Consider the following 22,830-nt stretch of genomic DNA (forward strand, 5'->3'; position numbering starts at 1 on the left):
AAACAGCAAGCACAAACGCTGATCAATTATTTGTATCACTGGTCAATGCTTGGTAGCTGCAGGATGCACACACGGAGTTTGTGCAAAATGGGATGGGGAAAATAGGCAGGGATAAATAAAGTCTTGGAAAACAGCAAGCACGGACCTTGATCAGTGATTTGCATTACTGCTCAGAGCTCGGCGGCTGCAGGGCCCACGCACAAAAAAAACCTGCCAAAAATAGACCGACTAAGTACTGATAGCACTTGGCGGCAGTAGGTGTTTTGGGGAGGGGGTTAGGGAGAGACAAAAAAAGTGGGAAAAGGGGAGAGAGGGGATTGGGGTGGATTAGGAAAAAGCTAGGGTTCAGGAATGGATCAAGAACTTCTTTCTTCTTTCAGGAATCACAGGAACACCCTCAGCAGTAATGGCAGCGGCTTCAAAAAGTATGTGGCACCATAAGGCCCAGCACAGCATGACAGAGCAGCAGTATGACCACTCTTCACATGTCCAAATCTAGAATGAGGAAGTGTAGGGTGGTCATACTGAGATCTCTGTGCACTCTGCTGTAATCAACATCATTGTCCGATCGCACCATTCAAAACTGGGCCTGGTGACGCTGTTGATGCTATGCTCCAGTCTACGATCGGTGCTTTTTTATGAAATTGCCTCATACACTGAAAATGTTGGGATTGGCTGTTCAAAGATTATAGTTGCATGGGGCGTCAAAACCCTCCGTGAATGAGTCCAGGTGCTCTGCTGTTAAGGTACTGTCACACTTAGCGATGCACCAGCGATCCCGACCAGCGATATGACGCGGTCAGGATCGCTGGTGCATCGCTAAGTGGTCGCTAGTGAGCTGCCACACAGGCAGATCTCACCAGCGATATCGCAGGGGTCGCTACTTACCTGTCAGACGAGGCGATCCTGACGTCCTACCGCCCACGTCCACGCGTCGCTCGTCTCCACAGCAGGAAGCCCAGGAGGAAGCTGACGACGAGAAACGGCCCAGGAGGTTCTCGCGCGATCAGCGATAACCAGCGGGGGAACGGTCGGAGGTAAGTATCAGATATAGCGATATCGCTAGCAATATCGCTTAGTGTGACGGGGCCTTTAGAAACAGCATGCAAATCCCCTTAAAAAACAGTTTAATCAGATAAATGTTAAAAAACACCTTCCCAGTGAATTATTGGCAAATGCCACAATGACAAAAAAGACCTAATCTGAAATGCTGCACAGCCCTATAATACAGCCTATCTGATACCTGCCTGACTGTGGAGGTTGGCACCCTAAGGCCTCATACTCATTGGCGATAAAATCGGACGATTGCAATCCGATTTTTAATCGGATTGCACTCTGACCCATGTTAGTGAATGGGTGACATCTCACTTGCGATTTTTTTTCTCAGCCAAAATCGGTCTGAGAAAAAAATCGCAGCATGCTGCGATTTGCAGCGATTTTCCCCAATAGAAATCAATGGGTGCGATTAAAAAAACGGACCAAAAACAGACCATCCGTTTTCCATCCATTTTTAACGGATACATCACCATTCTGTGGTATAGAACACTGTAAATGGTCCTGTAAATGACTGTAGAAAAAGAGTTGTTGGGAAAAAAAACGGATGAAAAATGGATGGAAAAATAAAAAAATTGCATAGAAATCGCATGACACTGGCATAACACTCCACCCTTTTTTCCAGTCCAGAGATCGGACCGTTTTTTTAATCGCCAATGGGTATGAGGCCTAAAAGTACGATTTTTGGCGCCCCCACTCAACGAGGGCTGTCCCTCTCTTCCCTAACAGTCCCTAATATGACAGGAGGGAAAACAATGTCCAGATAGTGCAGGAATGAAATAATCAAAATGCCCTAGGACTGGTGCAGGATCCCAGACAAATAATATACAAATAAAAAAACATTACATCCACATCATGATATTCTGTGACCCATAATATGCTTGCAAGGCATGATAATGAGTACACATAGTCCCACCTCAGGGATATACAATTAGATAACCCGAATTAAAAAAATGGTCACTTATCATGTATGTAGGGAAACCCGACGCGTTTCTCCGCCGTAGCGGTTCATCAGGAGGTATAGCTGATACTGTAGATTTCTATGCCTGACACCAAGATGCTGCTTGATGGTATTTTTTTCTGATTCCCATGATATAGTGTTTTTTGTTTCAAATAGAAACAGTATGCAACATAATACGATCACTGCAACTACAGTCGCGGTGATGCATTTTAGCCATGACATACCCAGTACTTCCAAGACCGGTAAGTACTTACCAACCATGATGTACTGGGAATGTCCAAGGTCGGGAAGGAGTTATAATGAATGACCTACAACGTACTGGATCCATAAGTCATCCATTACATTGTAGGTCATCTATAAGTCATGTCTGATATAGGAAGAGTTGTTTTCAGTAAGCAACTAAATTCTCCCAAGTTATAAAGTCCTATACACTGGGATATTGCCTACACTTTGTACCTTCTAAATGAAAACATGTACCGTACCTCCATGTAGGTATGATGGGACATTTTATGCCAAAATAGACACAACGATACTGCACAATACTGTGGTTGAGGAAGTTATAAAATGCTGGACATAATTCTCATAAAACTTAATTTACTTATGATAGCAGCTGTGCAGGAATGTTGTACATTTTCCTCAGCAACTTGTCAACCAACGAGAAACAAACTCTTGGTGTTCAAGGCAGAGTCCCTGACATTCAACATGGCAGCTGTCAGATGGACAATTGTCTGTCAGCCTCAATTAACCCAATGAGGACAATATGCTCTGCTAAATATGTTTAGCATGTTTGTAATGTCCACATATGTAAATATAGTTGATTTTCCTCTCTGTTTTGGAAATATTATTTTTTTCTTGCTTACTTAGCACCATTAATTTCCAAAGAGTTTCGTAGAAATCATCCCCGATCAGAATGTCTTTGTGGGAGGAAAACCAAAATAACCAAAGGAAACCCACACAAACAAGAGAACATACAAACTCCTTGCAGATGTTAACTTTGTTGAGATTTAAACCCACAACTCCAACACTGCAAAGCAACAGTGCCAACCACTGAGCCACCATGCTGCTCTATCAGTAAAACGCCCCCACTTCTTATTAGTGACCTAAGCTGCTGCATACTTGTTCAGTATTATTGATATACATGCCTTGAGATACAAATTAAAAGGAATTTGTCACCACATTTGACCTTTCTACACTATTAGTATGAGCATACAGGTTACAGAATGCAGAAAACAGTGGTACCTGTGTGTTTCATATCAGATGTGTTGTTTTTGAGAAATAATCACCTTATGTAAATGAGCTCTTCCAGGCTCTGGGGAGGACACTGCCTGAAAGATAACTCTGCCTCCAGAGCTTGATTTGCATGAAAGGGAGTTACCAGTGTGATGTGTAATGGTTACCAGTGTGACGTGTAATGGGTAACAGCTTACCCAATGTGATGTGTAATGGTCGCTCTCTGCTTTTCTGATCTCACTGCAGAGCTGGGTGTGATTATACCTGACACATCTGCAGGCTTCTGAAAGCTTCAGCTTCCATTTCACAGGTAGACAGGGAAGCAATATTTTTGCAATACAGCAGAGCTCAAGAGCTGCAAAAGATGTGATTGCAAGAAGACAAATTTCATTTCTCCTGTTCTGTGTTAGTTACTTGTCTCACACTGGTAACTTTCCCTTCATGTAAACTAATTTCTTGAGGCAGAGTTCTTTTCCAGGCAGTGTGCTCCTCAGACCCTGTAAGAGGTCATTTATATAAAGTGATAAAAGAGGATTTATCAACAGCAACACATCTGATATGAGGCATACTGATATCACTATCCTCAGCAGTCTATATATAACCTGTTTGCCCATATTAATAGTTTAGATAGATCAAATTTGGTAACAGATTCCCTTTATAGTGAACCTATTATGTCACCAAACACTATTAACCACAGATATATAGTTAATCTACAGGTTAATACCGTTCTAAAGCTGAAAGTCTGGTACCAATAGGAAACAAACTTCTTTTCTCCCAGGAGAGACCAGCTTTCAGTCATACAGGTGTACCTGTGTGGCTACAGTCACTGCTCACAGCACTGTCCGTGGTGGCTGTAAGCACGCTCTGGCACTTTGTCTTATAGCACGCGCTACACTGATGTACTGCAGAGCTTGCGGTCAGTCAGGGCCATTGCATGGTTACAGTCTTCACTCACTGCGTAACTGAGCGGTGAATGTAGCCGCGCCACTATAACTGAAAGCCAAGTGCTGCCTTTTGAAATAAATTTAATTTGTTCCCAACAGTCGGGCTTTTAGTGCTTTAGAACGCTTTTAACCTGCAGATTAATCACATATCTGATGGTTTTTAGGGTTTGGGACATGACAGTTTCCCTTTACCGATTAGTCACTTATTGCTCATCTTGATTGCTATGGCCGTTTTAAGAGCATTGTTTGCTTACATATGTCCTGCTGGTAAATGTTACGAAGAGAAAGGAGAGATAAAAAGCGCAATAGGGTCTTATCGACGTTACACAGAGTAAATACACCAAGAAAATTGCTCACCTGGTGAGGATGAGATACAAGCCTGTAGAGATGGCGGCTGCTGCAGATCCACAGGTCGATCCACGACCTGATAAAATTATATATTCAGTAGGAATTTGTGGAACATCTCTGCATTGCCGCAAAGGTAAATTCCAAGAGATTGCCAAGGATTCAAAGTGGTTTATTCAACGCGTTTTGGGGTACCATACGATATGTGGTATTTCCTGACGAAGGGGGCATAGGAGCCCCGAAACGCGTTGAATAAACCACTTTGAATCCTTGGCAATCTCTTGGAATTTATCCTTGCGGCAGCGCGGAGATGTTCCACAAATTCCTACTGAATATATACTGCTGGTAAATGTGGCTTCCCCCACGTACACAAGACATGAATATATAGAAAATAAAAATTATAATATGGGCAGGATGGTGGCTCAGTGGTTAGCACTGGTGCCTTGGGGTCCTGGGTTCACATCCCACCAAGCATCTGTAGAAATAGGTATGGTGGGCACTCAATGGCCAGAGTAGATTTTGTGCTCAGTGCTAGAATAGAAGTACCATGGCTCAAATGTGTTGCAAGTCAAAGCGTATTTTTAATGCAACAAAAGTGTCTGTACAGGATTCATGCCAACAGTTCGGTCCACAGACCTTACTCATGGCCAAGGCCGGGAGATAGATATCTGTACACTCATATACTGATATAAAATGAAGCCATCAAGATGTGATGGAACTGTAGTCTTTAGCAGTAATTCATGAGGTTTTCCAAAAATGTGGCATTAACAGTTTAGTAATTACAGCCATTTTTACACAGCCCCTCTATCTTCACAGGCCCAAATGTATTCGTTGCACAATGAATATATTATGAAATAGTCCAAATACTCCTGTACTCAACTGTATAGCTGGTACCTGGTGGTCTGACATTCACACCAAAGGTCTAAGCGAGACAACCAATGCTACAAATGTCAACGATTTTGCTTTGCGACCAAGAAACTTCAGGTTGTGCCTTTGAGTCACATACTGTATATTAACCATTCGATTATGCGCTCAAAATAAAGACAGAAATGCTAAATGCATTGTGTTTGTCAGTGGGTAATCTATGTGTTAGAGGTCTCTGGACTCAATTAGATGCCAATCCCACCAGATGGTACAATGATCTTTTATTTTTATTTTTTTTAGAATTTGTTGCACAATATACTGAAGCTACTATTAGCAGCAGACACTGTGGCTGGAATTGTTGGGTTAGGGTGGCAATCAGCAGTCCCTGGAGTTGCTGATATGCCAATGCTTTTGTTTCTTTCCCATATGCACAAAGTGTCGCGTTTCGAGGACAGTAAACGTGTGCGTCATCCGAGAGCTCCCCGCTTCCAGACAAAGAAACAAGACATTGCTCTAGGAAGCAAAAACACAAACAACGACTGTTACTTGTTGCAAGAGTCGGTCTACATGGTTTCTGTATGCCCCAACATGACAAAAAACATCTTTCCATAAATTTTGCACACAAACATAGGCCGAGTGTGCATATTTACATCTATGCAATAATAAACAATGATAATAATAATGTAGGCAAACAAGAAAGCAACATTTTTTTTGCAAACAAAATCCCCAGAAACATGTGAATAAACTTTAGTGGTATCCAGGCAAAGATATTTTAAAGAGTTCATTTTATTTCATAAATCAATAGTACAAGTGAAAATAAGAAACTGTGTAATATAACTTATCAAAGAAATCAGCTTCGTTCTCCGGCTGAACTCATCATTCATTCTAAAAATTCTGAATTCCAGGGGAAAATCTATATTCAATGAAGACAGATTGTTACAGTACTCTGAGATAGGAGATGGCAGTTGCTATTGATAAGAATCTATACAGATGGGAGAGGGAAGGAGGAGGCAGGAGCTCTGATTCTAGCTCCTCCTCCCCTCCACATAGAGTCTTACGAGCACTAACTGTCATCTCCTATCTCAATCATTTAAAAATATGTCTTCACTGAAAACAGATTTTACCAGAGAATTGAGAATTTTGAAAATTAAAGGGGCTATCTGGGACTTTAAAAGAGGCATGTAGTTGCTAACAAAGGCAACTGCCTGTCTGTTGTACCCAGCGCCAGTCTTTGATTGTTCCTGCCAAAGATGCACCTACTCCCGGTCAACAAAGTAGCATCTTCTCCCTGTTGACAGGGTGGGACTACTGACTGACAGCTGGCTTCCCCCAGTTAGGCAGCAGAGAGATAGCTGTCAATGAGCATGACACCAGTATTCCCGCTCTGTCAACAGGAAGAGAAACTGACAGGGAGAAGCTGAATCTCTGGCAGGAGCAGTTAAAGACTGGCGCTGGGTACAACAGACAGGTGGTTGCTTCTGTAAGCAAGTTCCTTTCTTTTTTTTTTCTAAACTTCCAGCTTATCCCCTTTAATGACCAGTTCTGGTAGAGAAAGAATGAGATCTTTGTGATGAGACATGTTACAAAGTACTTTTTTTTCTTGTGTAGTGCTGATTTATGCAATAAATAGGAAAACAATAGTTACTCTTTAAACATAGCTAGTCTCTATTTCTTTATCCAGCGATGACATCCCCAATAATGACATATGAATACCAGCGGGACACCAGGGACCTGCTAACATAACAGGCCATTAGAGTTTCTGTTGGCAGCGGTTATGCATGATACTCTCCAAGCCTGTGACAACAGAGCTTCTCTATTCAGGAACAAACAGGAACAATATATGATAAGCTTAATAGACCAGGAATAAATCAGTTGTGTGTCTCTATCTGTGCAGCATCTACAGCAGGCTGCTGCTTCTCTCATACACAGACAGGAAATACAAGAAATACAGTCACATGCTCTCCCTGGGAGTTTTTTTTTGTTCTAACTTTACAAACAGCATACAAATCTAGCAACTAAACACTCAGACAGGAATGGAGTTGTTGCACCAAACATATTCCAACAGTTTCGTATCCACCATTGCTTTTCTACACATCTGGTTTAGTGGATACAGAAAAACTACGGCTGAATTTTTTCCAAATTTGTCCCCTCTCACATTTTTGCCCCAAGAGTAAATAGCATACATAATTTAACATTATATATATATACTAGCTGAAGAGCCAGGCGTTGCCCGGGCATAGTACCTAACTGTGGGTCCCACTCTCTTCCTTAACAGCCCCTCTCTCCACCTGCCATCACGCTCTCTCCTTCCGAGCCCCGCTCTCCACCCGCCATCACTCTCCTTCCACAGCCCCGCTCTCCACCCGCCGTCCCATTCTATCCCTCCGCAGCCATGCTCTACATCCGTGTCCTGCTGTCCCTCCACAGCCCCGCTCTCTCCCTCTACAGCCCTGCTCTCTTCCTCCACAGCCCCGCTGTCCATGCACCGTCCTGCTGTATCCGTCCGCAGCCCAGCTCTCCATCCACATCCCACTCTCATGCTTCGTGATTGGTTGGTGATACACACACATACATACATACATACATACATTCACTTTTATATATATATATACACAAATAAGATAAATATTTATACAGATGCACACTGTTTCCTATGGTTGGGCTTTTTTATTTATAGGTAAGGAATTCTTCATTTAGGAATTGTGCTACAGATGAGGAGGTACGGAGGAGGGGATTAAGCAACCATGAAGAATGTCAATCCATCGCCCACTGCCAAACCCGTGGTGGGGGGGGTTGTACATCATGATACCCAATTCAGTTAAATATTATTCAGATTACTTTCAACCAAATGGAAACACTTTGTAATATCACAATCATAGCTTGAACCAGAGTCAAACCTGGATGCATCTATATTTCCTTCTTTCTTTATAAGTCTGAATTATTTAGTTGGCCGCAGGTCATTTATATATTTTTTTTAGTTTCTGATTTGATTACTGATTCCGTTTTTGTTAAACTGATATAAATGCCATTTTAACTAAAGCCCTTTCCCAATGCCGGCAGCAAGAACTTCATGATTATTCTATTACTCACCTCTCCTTTTTTTTTTTTTTCTTTTCAATTAACTGAACTGTGAACTTGCATGCAGCGGCCATGTGTTGCTACATGAAATCCTGCTGGCTGCCATTGTCCCCCTTCTCTTTGCAGCATGTTCAAGCAGTAATAAAGAAGTGAATGCTTGTGGTGATGTGCGAGGGGCAGACAAGCAACTCCTGGGATCCCAAATGAGTCCAATTGATTCTTTTTTTTCCTCCTTCAAAGCAATTGCTGCTTCTCGGTGCATTTAACCGTTTTCCGGGCGCACGTGCTGCGCTTACCTACAAATACACCGATGATTCCTTCCATTGATTCACAATGAGAACTTTGCTGGCGGAGCTGATGTTCACATTTAACTCTTTGCATAACTGGTTCATCACCACAATCCACCTATATATATATAAAAAAAAAAAAAAAAAAAAAAAATTAAACTTTTCTTAGCTATATCAGCTTATGGAAGAGCTGCGTAACGACTCATTATTTCTGCTCCCACTTGTGCTGATGTCCATATTGATGGATCTCACAGTTTTGCTAGAAACAGATATAGCCAGGAAACATCAGGAGAGATTGTATCGATGTAACAAGTGACAAGGAGTTGTGATAAAGGAGAAAGATAGATGATCGTACCATGTTAGCCATCGAATAGAAAAATATTACACTTCTAGAGTCTTCAGCCATTAAAAGGTATCGACCACTGAGAATTCTCAAATTGTAATATTTTCCCAGGGGTTATGTTAGAGGTCAATGCTCTTCACCATCATCTACTGCTGGGTACAGATCATAGATATTAATGAGTGTTTGGCCAAGTCACAGAAGCTGAGCCCTGTAGTGTCTGGACACTGAATGGACCAGATTACATAGGACTGCAGGGAGCAGCAGGAAGTCCCAGAGAAGATGCTGAGTCCCCCCTACTTGGATATTATTATTACCCTAGATCTGCCCCCAAAACTGTGCATCAAAAAAAAGTGTGCCCCTCTCAGGAAATGACCCCCCAATAACTATAAAGCGATGATTTCAGTGGTAAAGGGTCCTAGTGGTCCCAGGGGATGGCAGTGAGAATGAGCACAAGTGGCCATCAGATGTGATCACACCCTCTGTACCTTCCCCAGCCAGCACCTCCCTCCCACTCACCCTCTTATAGAGCTCCCCTCTCCCCAGCTCAGGTTACTTGTGTGCAGACCTGCAGGAGAGGAGACACCGCTGCCCCAGTGCTGGGTCGGGCAGAGTGTGCGGAGTGCTGCAGGACGTGTCTCAACAGATGGTTGGGGTTAGAGAGTGTCATCACGTTGGAGTGGGGATTAGAGCAGGGAGGCTGCAGTGCTGGAGCTGTGTGGTCTGCTGCCAGTGAAGGGGAGACCCCGGGAGAAGCTGCTGCTTCAGGTGGGTGCAATGGCTTCTAGCTCCTGCTGCAGGCGGTGCCGGCGGAGTAACCGCTGCGTGTGTGCGGGGGCAGTCTCCTCTCCGTGTTCCCAGGGTCTTGTGTGCTCTGGGGGGAGGACGTGCACTACATACACGCAGGCTCGGTTTACCTGCTGGCCCAGGCACTGAGGGGTTAAAGGCGAGCTCCCTGAATGATTCACAAGTGTTTGTCACTAAGGAGGTGAATCTGCTGTCAGGACTCTGTAACTTTTCATAGAGAGGATACAGCAAGAAACAACAAAGTGGGGTCCTGTGAATATTGTTCCACAGCAGACAGTCCAGTAACAGTGTATGATGGGCTGTCCTGCTGGTGTGTGTGACTGTCACTTTCCCAGCTGCTTTTCTGTGCCTCGTATTGTGCATCTCTGAGTTACTGAAAGTAGATCAGCAGTCCCATGTAAAAAAGCATTGTGATGTTACACCGAGTTGGGACAAACGCAGATATCTACATGAGTAGCCAAATGCATGTTTGTGTATTGTTAGAAAAAATGCAGTCCCATGTAAAACAATAACTTTATTGTAATATGGAATCTGCTACATCCAGATAGACGAAAGAGAGCCGACTTGTTATGTGTAGTGTACTGAGTTAAAATAACACAGCAGGTTCATTTGCAGCCCTATGTAAATATAAAAACACCCATTGTGATATTACATTGATTTGGGACAAATCTAACTCTACTACATCTACATAAATGGCTAAGCTGTATGTAGCAGAGCTGTTTGTGTGTTGGGTTAAAATGATGCAGAAGAATTATCTGCAGTTCCATGTAAATCTAATTTATTGAACTATGCAATGGGCAGATAATATTGTAATCTACTGCATCTGGATAGAGGTAGAAGAGCTGACTTGTATGTGTATTGTAATGGCTGAAAGGAAAAAAAAAAGGTCTGGTACTGTGTTAGGTATTTATTCTGCCTTTTTGTGTGTATATATTTGTGTTTCTTCAGATACTCTGTTATACCAGGCCAGATGAAAAGACCTAAAAAGTCTGGAAAGCTTGCTTTGTAACATCTATTTTATTTTTGTTAGCCATTAAAAGGTATCATAACTACAGAGTAAGGCTACGTGCACACACTGCGAATTTGCCCTGCGGGTTTTCATCTTCTCAATGGAGGAGATGGCAAACTGCAGCGGAATCCGCAGAAAGAATTGACATGTCAATTCTTTCTGCGGTTTCAAAACCGCGCGGAAAAATCTGCACCGTCTGCACTGCGGTTTTGTATTCCCATAGAGAATAATGGTACTGTACACCACAGCAAAAACTGCTGCGGACCCGCAGGACAAAAACCGCTGTGGAACCGCAGCAGAAACCGCAGCGTGTGCACACACCCTACTTGGTTTGTTTTTTTTTGTTTTGTTTTTTTCCCCACTGAGAGCAATATGATCTAAGATAATCTAGCAGGTTCATCTGCAGTCCTATGTAAACCCATTCATTGTAATATCACACTAAGTTCATTCAGATTTCTGATGTGGACCTGCTGAATCTAAAGATGCCGGCTGTGACAGATGACAGACTTGCACCCAGCATACCACTCTATCTTGTACACGATAATATTTGCCCATTTAAGAGCTGTGATCTATTGTAATTGATAATTGCATGCGATCATTATCCAACCATTCTGTAAATGCTGCTGACTCTTCCCTAAGCCTGGTGTGTTTCAGTGATGTCGTCTTCATGATTGATGCTACTGGAGGATAGTGACTGATCCTTACAGAGTCCAATACATGGTTATGATGCTTGGGCAGAGAGGAAATGGCTGGTGTCTAGGTGTCACACATCATTAGTATTCTTCCCCAGACCACGTATAGTCAGGCAGGAGAGGCAGTCATCATTATGTGTTTATTTACTTTCCTGTAAAGTGTAAATTCTGGATAACAATGTGTCCCATCTACTTCCAGTCGTTGGGCTTTTCCCATCCTGGGCTGGCTGTGAAGATCTGCTTTGATGGTAGTGAATTGTATGCAGTTTAGTGTTGCTACCTGGTGTCTTTCATCTCTAGGTTAGTATTGTGTGTATGTGGTTGGCTGATGTCTGCTAAGATCTACCTCTCTGGGGACAGTGCTCCCAAACCCCCAAGGTTTCATTATTCAGAAATCGCATTGTGGGAATCCATGGACTGTGACCTCTTACCTGAGCTGCACAGGTAGTTCAGCTCTATTATCTCTGCCTGTCACTGGATCTACCTGCATGCACTTCCCTTGGTGTGTCAGGGCTTGTTTCTTTATGGCTCAGGGGCGGCTTCTGATTGCAATGTAAGGGAAAATGACAAATGTTATCAGAGGTGAAAAAAAAAAAAAAGCCTTCCATGACACTTTCCTTTTAATGGAGAGGCTGCATAGTAACATTAGCAATAATATAGAAAATGACTGTCTAATCTTTACATGGACAAAACTTGAAGTGCAAAAAAATCCCATACTTGATTTATGCAATATCTACCATTCAAAGAGAAAAAGAACCCTTCCACTTGCTGCTCTTAGACCACAAGAGGTCCATACTTCCACTGCTGGTAGATTCCCTGCCGTTGTTGCCGTTTTCAGTTATGCATTGGAAAATACGACCTTTGTGGTGAAATTCTGCTGTTTAAATTCACATGCTGCAAATGTAAAATCTGCATTGTGGGTCAATTTCCAAACGGAAAACATATGGAGATTTTTTTTTTTTCTTTGCTGTGTTTGGACGAGATTCAGTAAAATCACAAAGCTGATACTGTAAGATGCTGTGGATTTTATGCCCAAAAATCTTACTGAAAACTTGCAGCGTATCCACAAGATGTGAACATGGCTTTAAAGCCAAATCCTTTATTCCAAATCTTGATCATCTTTACCTTTTGTGCTCACAAATGCCAGATTAGGACATGATCAGCTTGAATAGTTTGAAATTTAACAACATGTGGGTTTTGTCATGAATTAAGATACATTTACAGACAAATATTTAGAAATTCCATCAAACAATGGTTAATAATGATAAGCATTGCTACTTAATCCCAGACCCCAATGAAATGTGACCTTGTTCACTGATTGATATGAGTTTGTTATAAGAGAAGCTCGGATCTCTCCACAACATTCACCTTTGGTGTACAGATAATTAAGGCTTTTATTTTCTCCAGTTTGGCTGCTTAGTTGGGTTTTGTGGCGCTATAGATATTTTCATGTGTAAAGAACTCCTCCGTCCATACCTGGGAGCGCGAGTTGGTGTCAGCTCAGCGCACAACATTGTCTCAAGGATGCTGGCATTTCAATTCGTGATATCACATTATTAGCGGTTTAGCCTCTGTCAATCTTACTTAGAAAGGATGTCTTTGGTTTCAGAGAGCATTCTGCTGTTTCCCAGAGATTGACATCGAAGTAAAGTAACACAGCAAAATTAAGATAAGCACATGAAGAATGATCAGAAAGATGGTGTGTTCTGCATTTTAACATTCAAGTTGTACTTTCCTGGAGGATTAAGTGTATGGTATACCTAGTTATCCTCTTTAACCATGTAAATCATTCCAAGCATGTTCTAAGTGTCATATTAAGCATTGAGGTTACTTCATTTAACGCACTTTATTGACTGGAGCAGAGATCTGTTGCTATGCTAACTTATGCCACCATGTGGGTTACCTTTCATTTGAATTATCTTTTAATGATTTTTTTTTTTTTTTTCATCTGTATTACCACGTTTCCTCCAGTAGTGGTCTTTCTAGGAGAAATGTAAGGCAGCCCTTCATCTATCCATGGTTTCAGACCCTTAATGACCAGTGGTATATTTGGTTTTGCATTTTAATTTTTTGCTCCCCTTCTTCCCAGAGCCATAACTTTTTTTTTTTGTCAAAAAACCATGTGACCGCTTGTTTTTTTGCGGGATGAGTTTAAGCATGTCATGTACCGGAAAACGGGGGAAAAAAATTCAGTGCGGTGAAATTGTGAAAGTGCAATCCCAGTTTTTTTTTTGTTTTTGTTTTTTTTTTGTTGTCTTTGTTTTGCTTTTCTATTTACTATGTTCACTAAATGCTAAAGCTGACCTGCCACTATGATTCTCCTGGCCATTACGAGTTCATAGACACCAAACATGTCTAGGTTCTCTTTTTTTTTTTTTTTTTTTTGTTTACTCTTGACATTCTTGAATAGTCTCCATGGGAGACTAGAAGCTGCTTAACCCGTCATCTCTGCTACATACAGGCGATGATCAGAACTCCTGTATGTAGCAAAACTGCTGACTTGCTATGAGCGCCAACCACCAGGTGGTACTCACAGCAAGCCAGAAGTGACACCCATAGAGGTCTCCAGGAGACCTTTGGTTGTTCTGCCAACCCATCGTTGACCCACGATCATGTGACGTGGTCACCGATGGGCGGATTTCCGGTTTGATTGCCGGAACCACATGTTAACTGCCGCTGTCAGCGTTTAACAGCAGCATTTAAAGGGTTAGCACACACGGGTGGATCGCGATTCCACCCGCGGCTGTTCCAGGCACATGCCAGCTGTTCAAACCAGCTGACATGTGCTGGTAAAGATGTGTGCTCACCGCCACAGCCAACATCAAAAGGAGGGTGTCTGAAATTGGCGTACTATTACGCCCTATGTTGGAAAAGGGTTAAAGGGAATCTGTCATCAGGTTTCTGCTTCCTCATTTTAGAGCATCATGATGTAGACATAGACCCTGTATCCAGTGATGTATCAGTTAGATTACAGGGTGCAGTCATTAAACATTTTTTAGATTTGAAGAAGCTGCCCCCACCCACTCAAGGCTATGTGTCTATAGATATTATTGTAGAAATCTCAATGCAGGATGTTGCCACGGACAGAAGTTAAGAGTTAATAAAATCCTGTTAGCAACAAATATACTCCACACAGGGAGTAACAGGACATGGAGGGGTAGTAATAGGACTGGGAGTATGACAAGGTTGGTAAGGGATGAATGAGAGTTCGGTAAGAGAGCTTAAACTTATTTGAATGTAGACTTCAGACATAGGAGGGTTCAGGTTTCCAACGGTGGCACCGGCAAAAGCGGAGCGGGTCATCTCGACTGAGTCTCTACTTGGTGGTAATTCAATCCGACAACAGAGGCGCAGGTCGTATCATCGCGGTCTCTGAATAACTAGCAGCTCTCCCACGCCTGGCACGGTACTGGGTCCAACGTGAAATGCCGCTAGAGTGAGCCTTTGCTCCAGCATATGACAGTTTTGGCCTATTAAGGCCTGGTGCCTCTCCTGGCATTCTGTCAATGGTCCAGTCAGTGACTTCAGTTCAGAAAGGGTCAGGGAGGAGGGCGGAGGTCTGTCTGCAGATCACCTATCGGCTGGGAGTACCACTGCAGCGGGTTGCTCAGGGTGCTGTGCACCTACGAGATACTCTTCCTTCTCAGCAGTGGCAGCACCGGATGCGCAACTCGGCTCCCCCATGCGGGCCCTGGCTCTTTTCCCGCGCAACACAATATATATATATATATATATATATATATATATATATATTCTGCCTTCCCCCAAATCACTCACATGACCGAGTCTGTCCTGCGCTTTTAGTCTCCCCCTCTGCAACGCGGGTGACAGTCCCGGCACCGGCGTGTAAAAGGCACCCCGGCTCTGGCACTCCTCCTTACATGTACACAGTGAGTTGCTTATCATGGGAAGCGGCGGAGTCAGACTAGCAAACACACGCTGCTGTAGATTCTGTTTTCTGGACAATGACAATCACCAGATGATAAAACCTTCAGTCTAAGTAAACAGCAGCACACAGCAAGATATGTGACACATAGTTGCAATCTGTGTTATTACCCCTACTTCATGCTGTCCTCAGATTACATAGCAAAAGCTGACAGATTCCCTTTAGTTTGTCGTGATGGGACAATCTCTTTAAATGGTTAGTGACATGAAAATTATGAGCAGTTCTATGTTACATAATGCAGACAACTGCTGCTCCTTTGCTCAAAATTATACATTAATGTAGGTGGAGCAGTTATAGGTGAGCAACTGAGTCATAGTAGGACATAGTTTTGCCCCAGTAAAAGCATGACCGGCATAGAGCATGTGTACCTACTCTACCATAGATTGTAAGCCTAGTTGGCACAGGAGTGCCTAAATTTGCTTGGTGATGAGGCCAACCACAGGTATGCCAATGGTCCAGAAACTCCAGAATAGGACACTTTTGCCCTGTCCATAAAAAAAATAAAAAAATAAAAAATTGGAACATGTCTGTGATTTTTTGAAGCTGAAGAAACTTGTATGGATTATCATGCCTATGAGGCTGGAGTCACAATGCCTTATTTCTCCTGCGATCATCGCATCGCACTGCACGGACTGGCTGGCACCTCTCCTGACCTGAGCATGACAGCATGATGGATTACTATGCAGCTGTCACACTCAGGTCAGGAGAGCATACAGCCAGTGCGTGTTTTCCAATGCAATTCTCCCACGAGAAATACGGCAGTGTGTCTCTGCCCTAATTTTCAGAATTTCCCAGCGAATGTAGCTGATGTCTTCATGACGCCATGATTGTTTAAAAGTGATAAATTGGATGACATACAACTTGTAAATTTACATTGATCTCATCGACCTTATGGACGAGCCCCTACATAATTATCTGTTATTGCAACTGGTCCAGAATTGTGCTGGTGGCAATGTACGCAATGCAACATACCAACACTTTGTAAGTGTACAGTTACCCACAGCAAAATGTCAATGTTTAGCTGACTGACACCAACTTGGCAAAGAAACAACTCTGGGTTTGGATTTTGTCATTCCTTTTTTTTTTTTTTTTATGTTTCTTGTCAGTAACCCAATGTATCACATATGGTGTATTTTATTAGATTACAAAGTGCCTCTAACCCCGGTTGTTCTGGATAAAATGCAGTTGAGTGCCATGGAATACATAATCTCCCCTGGGCTTATCGGTTTTGTGGTATGTTACAGAAATTCAAAGTGAGAACTTGAAACGCATAGATTATACAAGAATGAACTAACAAACGCGTCTTCTGGTTTATGTGCAAAGTTCTGACACTGACAGTTTTGCTAACTTGATCATAAAAATTCACAATTGGTACAAACTAAGCTTTCTACATACTTATTTAACAATTGGCAATTTTGGTTTAAGAGTATTACTCTCTGAACTGGGATTAAACTGTGAAAAATTGGTGATTTTGGATTCCTACCAAAAAAAAAAATCCAACTGGTAATTTTTTAGTATTACCAAGAATATTTTGCTAGATAAAAAAAAATTCAGTTTACTGCACCTTTTTTAAAAAGCTTACAACGTTTACACAAATATCTTCAAAAGTAACCTTTTATTTGCTTTCATAAAACAATAGTAAATGTGGAAAAAAAACATATATATTTTTCAGACAAGTCATCCTCTTTCTCATCCCTAACTGATTCAATCTTAATTTGCGGCTAAAATTTGTCTTCAACGAATACAGATTTTCCTATTGGTGAAATATGACGTGACACTTGGTGCTCAAAGTTCTATGGAGAACTGTAATTTTAGTGGAGCTTGCAACAGAATATCATGTCTGTCTCTAGTTCTTCCCTCCTTCCATTCATACAATTTTCAAAGACACCAACTGTCATCTGACTCAATGGGAGAATCTGTCTTCAATGAATTCAGATTTTACCCATGAATTGAGAGGAAAAGATCAATCCAGAGAGAGAAGCAGATTTCTCTGACCAGATATATTAGAAGTGTTCTTATATTCACGTGTACTATTGCATGATAAATTACAAGTTTAAATGACCGTTACTCTCAGTATGTAGTAAAATAAAGTCTACCTCTCAAGTTAAGATTATGTTTTGCTCCTTACCTTTAAGTTTGTATTAAAATAAACAATGATAAAAAAAAGTGCACAGACTAATGCAACTCCTAGAAATGTATGGTCATATGATAATGAATAAGTAGGGATTAGTCAATGGCTTTAGATAAATGCAGATGGACAAAGGTTATATTGTCAGGGACTGTGTAAATTAAAGGGGTGTGTGTGTGTGTGTGTGTGTGTAAGCTGTACTATATGGAATAACTGTTGCAAGAATAGAAATGGCAGTATAATTGGGACCGAGAGGTCTTCCACTACAGCTAACCCAGGAGATGTAGACCAGCCATTACAACAAATTTGCGTTAACAACATCAGCAGCCACATCAAGCACAAAGGCCACACTAAAGATAACGTAGTCTGTACAGTCTGCAATTGGGGTACAAAAGTCCTTAGAGATCCATGACTTATTCATCTTGATGAAAGTTAGTCTAAGCTCTCTTAATGGGAATCTGTAACCCCTTTTTTCGCCTATCAGCTGCCGGCACAGCCATCTGGGGCTTATGTATAGCATTCTGTAATGCTGTAGATAAGCCCCCGATGTAAGCTGAAAAATGAGTTATATTATACTCACCCAGGGGCGGTCCGGGACCAGTTTTAGTCCGATGGGTGTCGCGATCCAGTGCCTCCCATCTTCTAACGGTGACGTCTCCTTCTTTGCTGCCTCTCTTGTCTCATAATATAATAATAATAAATTTTATTTTTATAGCGCCGACATATTCCGCAGCACTTTACATTTCAGGGGGGATTTGTACAGACAATAGACATTACAGCATAACAATCACATACAGTAGATTATAACACATACCAAGAGGAAAGAGGGCCCTGCTCGCAAGCTTACAGTCTATGAGGAAAGAGGGAGACACGAAAGGTGGGTGGTAACAGTTACCCTGATTGTATGGATCAGTCATAATGTTAAGTGTGTAACAGTACAGACACAGAGGGCTAATGGAGGCATAAAGCATGTGGGAACATGATGCGGGGAACCTGGTTATGGTAAAACTTTTGGCTCTGCCACACAGGGATAGATTAGGTTAATGTGTTGGGGTGGTAGGCCAGTCTGAATAAATGCGTTTTCAGGACACGCTTAAAATTGTGGGGATTGGGGACTAATCGTATTGACCTGGGAAGTGCATTCCAAAGAATTGGTGCGGCACGTGTAAAGTCTTGGAGACGGGAGTGGGAGGTTCTGACTATTGAGGATGCTAATCTCAGGTCATCAGCAGAACGGAGGGCGCGGGTAGGGTGGTATACTGAAACAAGGGAGGAGATGTAGGGTGGTGCTGAGCAATGGAGGGCTTTGTGAGTGAGGGTAATAAGTTTATACTGAATTCTGGAGTGGATGGGTAGCCAGTGTAATGACTGGCACAAGGTAGAGGCATCAGTGTAACGATTGGTGAGGAATATGATCCTGGCTGCAGCATTCAAGACAGATTGGAGGGGGGAGAGTTTGGTAAGAGGGAGACTGATTAGAAGAGAGTTACAATAGTCGAGACGAGAATGAATAAGAGAAACAGTAAGAGTTTTTGCAGAGTCAAAGGTAAGAAAAGGTCGAATTCTAGAAATGTTTTTGAGGTGCAGATGACAAGAGCGAGCCAGTGATCGAATGTGGGGGGCAAAGGAAAGCTCGGAATCAAGTATGACCCCAAGACAGCGGGCATGTTGCTGGGGAGTAATAGTGGAACCACAGACGGAAATGGCAATGTCGGGTATAGGTACATTAGTAGAGGGAGGAAACACCAGGAGTTCAGTCTTTGACAGGTTCAGTTTCAGATATAGTGAGGACATGATATTAGACACAGCGTTTAGACAATCGCCGGTGTTTTCTAGAAAGGCTGGCGTGATGTCAGGAGAAGGAGCGTATAATTGGGTGTCATCAGCATAGAGATGGTACTGGAAACCAAATCTACTGATTGTTTGACCAATAGGGGCAGTGTACAAGGAGAAGAGGAGGGGACCTAGAACCGATCCTTGGGGGACCCCAACAGTAAGGGGAAGATGAAAGGAGGAGGAACCGGCAAAAGATACAGTAAAGGAGCGGTCGGAGAGATAGGAGGAGAACCAGGAGAGAACGGTATCCTTGAGGCCAATGGAACGGAGCATAGTGAGGAGGAGCTGATGATCCACAGTGTCGAATGCTGCAGAGAGATCCAAGAGAATTAGCATGGAGTAATGACCATTTGATTTAGCTGTTAGCAGATCATTAGAGACTTTAGTGAGGGCAGTTTCAGTGGAGTGTAAAGAGCGGAAACCGGATTGGAGAGGGTCGAGAAGAGAGTTTTCTGAGAGATAGCGGATAAGACGGGAGTGGACCAGGCGTTCCAGGAGTTTAGAGATGAAGGGAAGATTAGAGACAGGTCTATAGTTAGCGGCACAGTTTTGGTCGAGGGATGGTTTTTTAAGTAGTGGATGTATGATGGCATGCTTAAATGAGAAGGGAAAAATACCAGAAGAGAGAGAGAGGTTAAATATTTTAGTTAGGTGAGGGGTGACAGCAGGGGAAAGGGACTGAAGGAGCTGTGACGGAAATGGGTCACTGGTGCAAGTAGTTGGGTGAGAAGATGCAAGGAGCCTGCTTACTTCTTCTGTGACTGGTTCAAAATCAGAGAGTGAGTTAGATGCAGTGGGGGAGGGAGGACGGTGCATGGTATGAGGTGATTGGGAGATAATTTCCTGTCGGATCTGGTCAATTTTTTCTTTGAAGTAATTGGCCAGATCGTCAGCTCGGAGCTCCGTGGTTGGGGCCTGTACTCTTGGATTGAGTAGAGAATGAAAAGTGTCAAAGAGACGTTTCGGGTTATTGGACAGTGAGGTGATGAGGGTGTTGAAATGTTTGGAGAGGTGAAGGGCAGTGTTGTATGTTCTAAGCATAAACTTAAAATGGATGAAATCTTCGTGTAGATTGGATTTTCTCCACAGACGTTCGGCGCACCTGGAGCACCGCTGCAGGAAACGTGTTTGCACCGTGTGCCAGGGTTGTCGCCGTCTGCGTTGTGGTGTTCTATTTATAGGGGGTGCAAATTCATCCAGGGCACTTTGAAGTGTTTCATTGTAATGCTTCAATGCAGAATCCGGACATGAGAGGGAGGAGATAGGGGCCAATGAAGACTGCAAGTTCTTCATAAGTTTCTGGGTGTTAATGGCCTGTATGTTTCTATAAGTATGGACAGTGGGGGTGACCTGAGCAGCCTGGCAGTTCTTGATAGAGAATGAAAGAAGATTGTGGTCAGAGAGCGGGAGAGGGGAGTTTGCAAAATCATCCACTGCACAAAGCCGAGAGAAGACCAAATCGAGGGAGTTTCCGTCTTCATGTGTTGGAGAATTAGTAAGCTGCGAAAGGCCAAATGAGGAGGTTAGAGATAAAAGGTGAGTAGCAGATGGTGAGAGGGGAAGAGCAATGGGGATGTTGAAATCACCCATGATGAGGGTAGGGATGTCACAGGAGAGAAAATGTGGAAGCCAAGTGGCAAAATGATCCAGGAACTGATGGGAGGGGCCGGGAGGACGATACACCACCGCCACTCGCATGGAGAAGGGGGTGTAGAGTCTGACGGCATGGACCTCAAAAGAAGGGAAGACAAGTGAGGGTACTTGAGGGATAACCTGAAAGGTACATTTTGGTGATAGGAGCAGACCAACGCCTCCACCAGCTCTATTGTCTGATCTTGGGGTATGAGAGAAGTGAAGCCCCCCGTATGAAAGAGCAGCAGCAGCGGTAGTGTCTGACTGCTGGATCCAGGTTTCAGTAAGAGCCAGGAGGTTAAGAGAATTAGAAAGGAAAAAGGCATGAATGAAGGAGAGTTTGTTACACACTGAGCGAGAATTCCAAAGTGCACAATTAAGAGAGACAGATGGCATGCAGGGAATATTAATAAGATTAGAGGGGTTTCTGAGTGTAGCAGTCGGGAGGTTTGACTTTCTATAACATGGGGGACCAGGGTTGGGAGCAATGTCTCCTGCGACTAGGAGAAGGAGGATAGAAAGAGTGAGCAGATGGTTAAGTGATTTGTGAGAGCGTCTCTGATGTTGAATGGTGGGACTGACTGGATCTGTGCAGTTTAACAACGTGAAAAGAGCATGAGTGCTATACATAGGAGAGGAAAGAAGCGAGGGGCCAATGTGGATGGAGTGTAGAGAGTTAATGCCAGGGCGGTGGATGTGTGTGAATGCAGCGGCCAGGATTAAAATTACACAAATGCATATGGTATATATTTGTTGTACTCCAAATGTACAGGGAGTAGATGTATATAAATGTTTTACCTGTCTCCTGCCCTGTCTAACTGCCATGTTATAACTGCCAGTACTTTGATAAACTGTACTTGGATAGTGTGCATAAATGCCCCCTGCATAAATGCTATCCCCAAGCTATGTCTGAATATATAGGAGGATAAGACTTAGAACTTTTTTTTTTTTTTTGGGCTCTCTCTCTTCTCGTTAATCAATCACACTAAATTGAGACACCAGGACCCAATAAAATGTTGTGGTCAAATAAACACATGTCCAGCACTACATGGATCATAAAGCACTTTGAAAAGTTTCTTGACCTCACAACATAAGGGGACAAGCAGAGTAAGTTGAAAAAAACTATATACCATATAGAAGCTTGCAGAGTTGAAAACACAGAGATAGCATTCAGGATTAACTGCTTGCTGACATTGAATGGAGACACAGGAGTGGATTCAGAGCAGAGATTGGAAAAGCTGGTTACCATATAGAAGCTTGCAGAGTTGAAAACACAGAGATAGCATTCAGGATTAACTGCTTGCTGACATTGAATGGAGACACAGGAGTGGATTCAGAGCAGAGATTGGAAAAGCTGGTTACCATATAGAAGCTTGCAGAGTTGAAAACACAGATAGCATTCAGGATTAACTGCTTGCTGACATTGAATGGAGACACAGGAGTGGATTCAGAGCAGAGATTGGAAAAGCTGGTTACCATATAGAAGCTTGCAGAGTTGAAAACACAGAGATAACATTCAGGATTAACTGCTTGCTGACATTGAATGGAGACACAGGAGTGGATTCAGAGCAGAGATTGGAAAAGCTGGTTACCTGTATGAAGAGAATAGAGATGCGTGTCACATTCATCCATGTTATAACTGCCAGTACTTTCATGCGCAGGTGCACTGCTCTTCCCT

General features: G+C 42.8%; 1 protein-coding gene across 2 annotated transcripts in view; it reads left to right on the forward strand.

Annotated features, from left to right (window-relative positions):
• The first annotated feature begins 9,652 nt into the window (after positions 1-9,652).
• SULF1 (sulfatase 1) overlaps positions 9,653-22,830 on the forward strand; it is a 264,486-nt gene continuing 251,308 nt past the window's right edge. For both annotated transcript variants that reach the window (XM_073583862.1, XM_073583863.1), the window contains exon 1: positions 9,653-9,870. The gene's annotated coding sequence lies outside the window, so the exon portion shown is untranslated. The remainder of the gene's footprint in view (positions 9,871-22,830) is intronic.

The sequence above is a fragment of the Dendrobates tinctorius genome, unplaced genomic scaffold (assembly GCF_039654945.1).
Source record: "Dendrobates tinctorius isolate UK_male_01 unplaced genomic scaffold, ASM3965494v1 ptg000082l, whole genome shotgun sequence".
In the NCBI taxonomy this organism is placed as follows: Eukaryota; Metazoa; Chordata; class Amphibia; order Anura; family Dendrobatidae; genus Dendrobates; species Dendrobates tinctorius.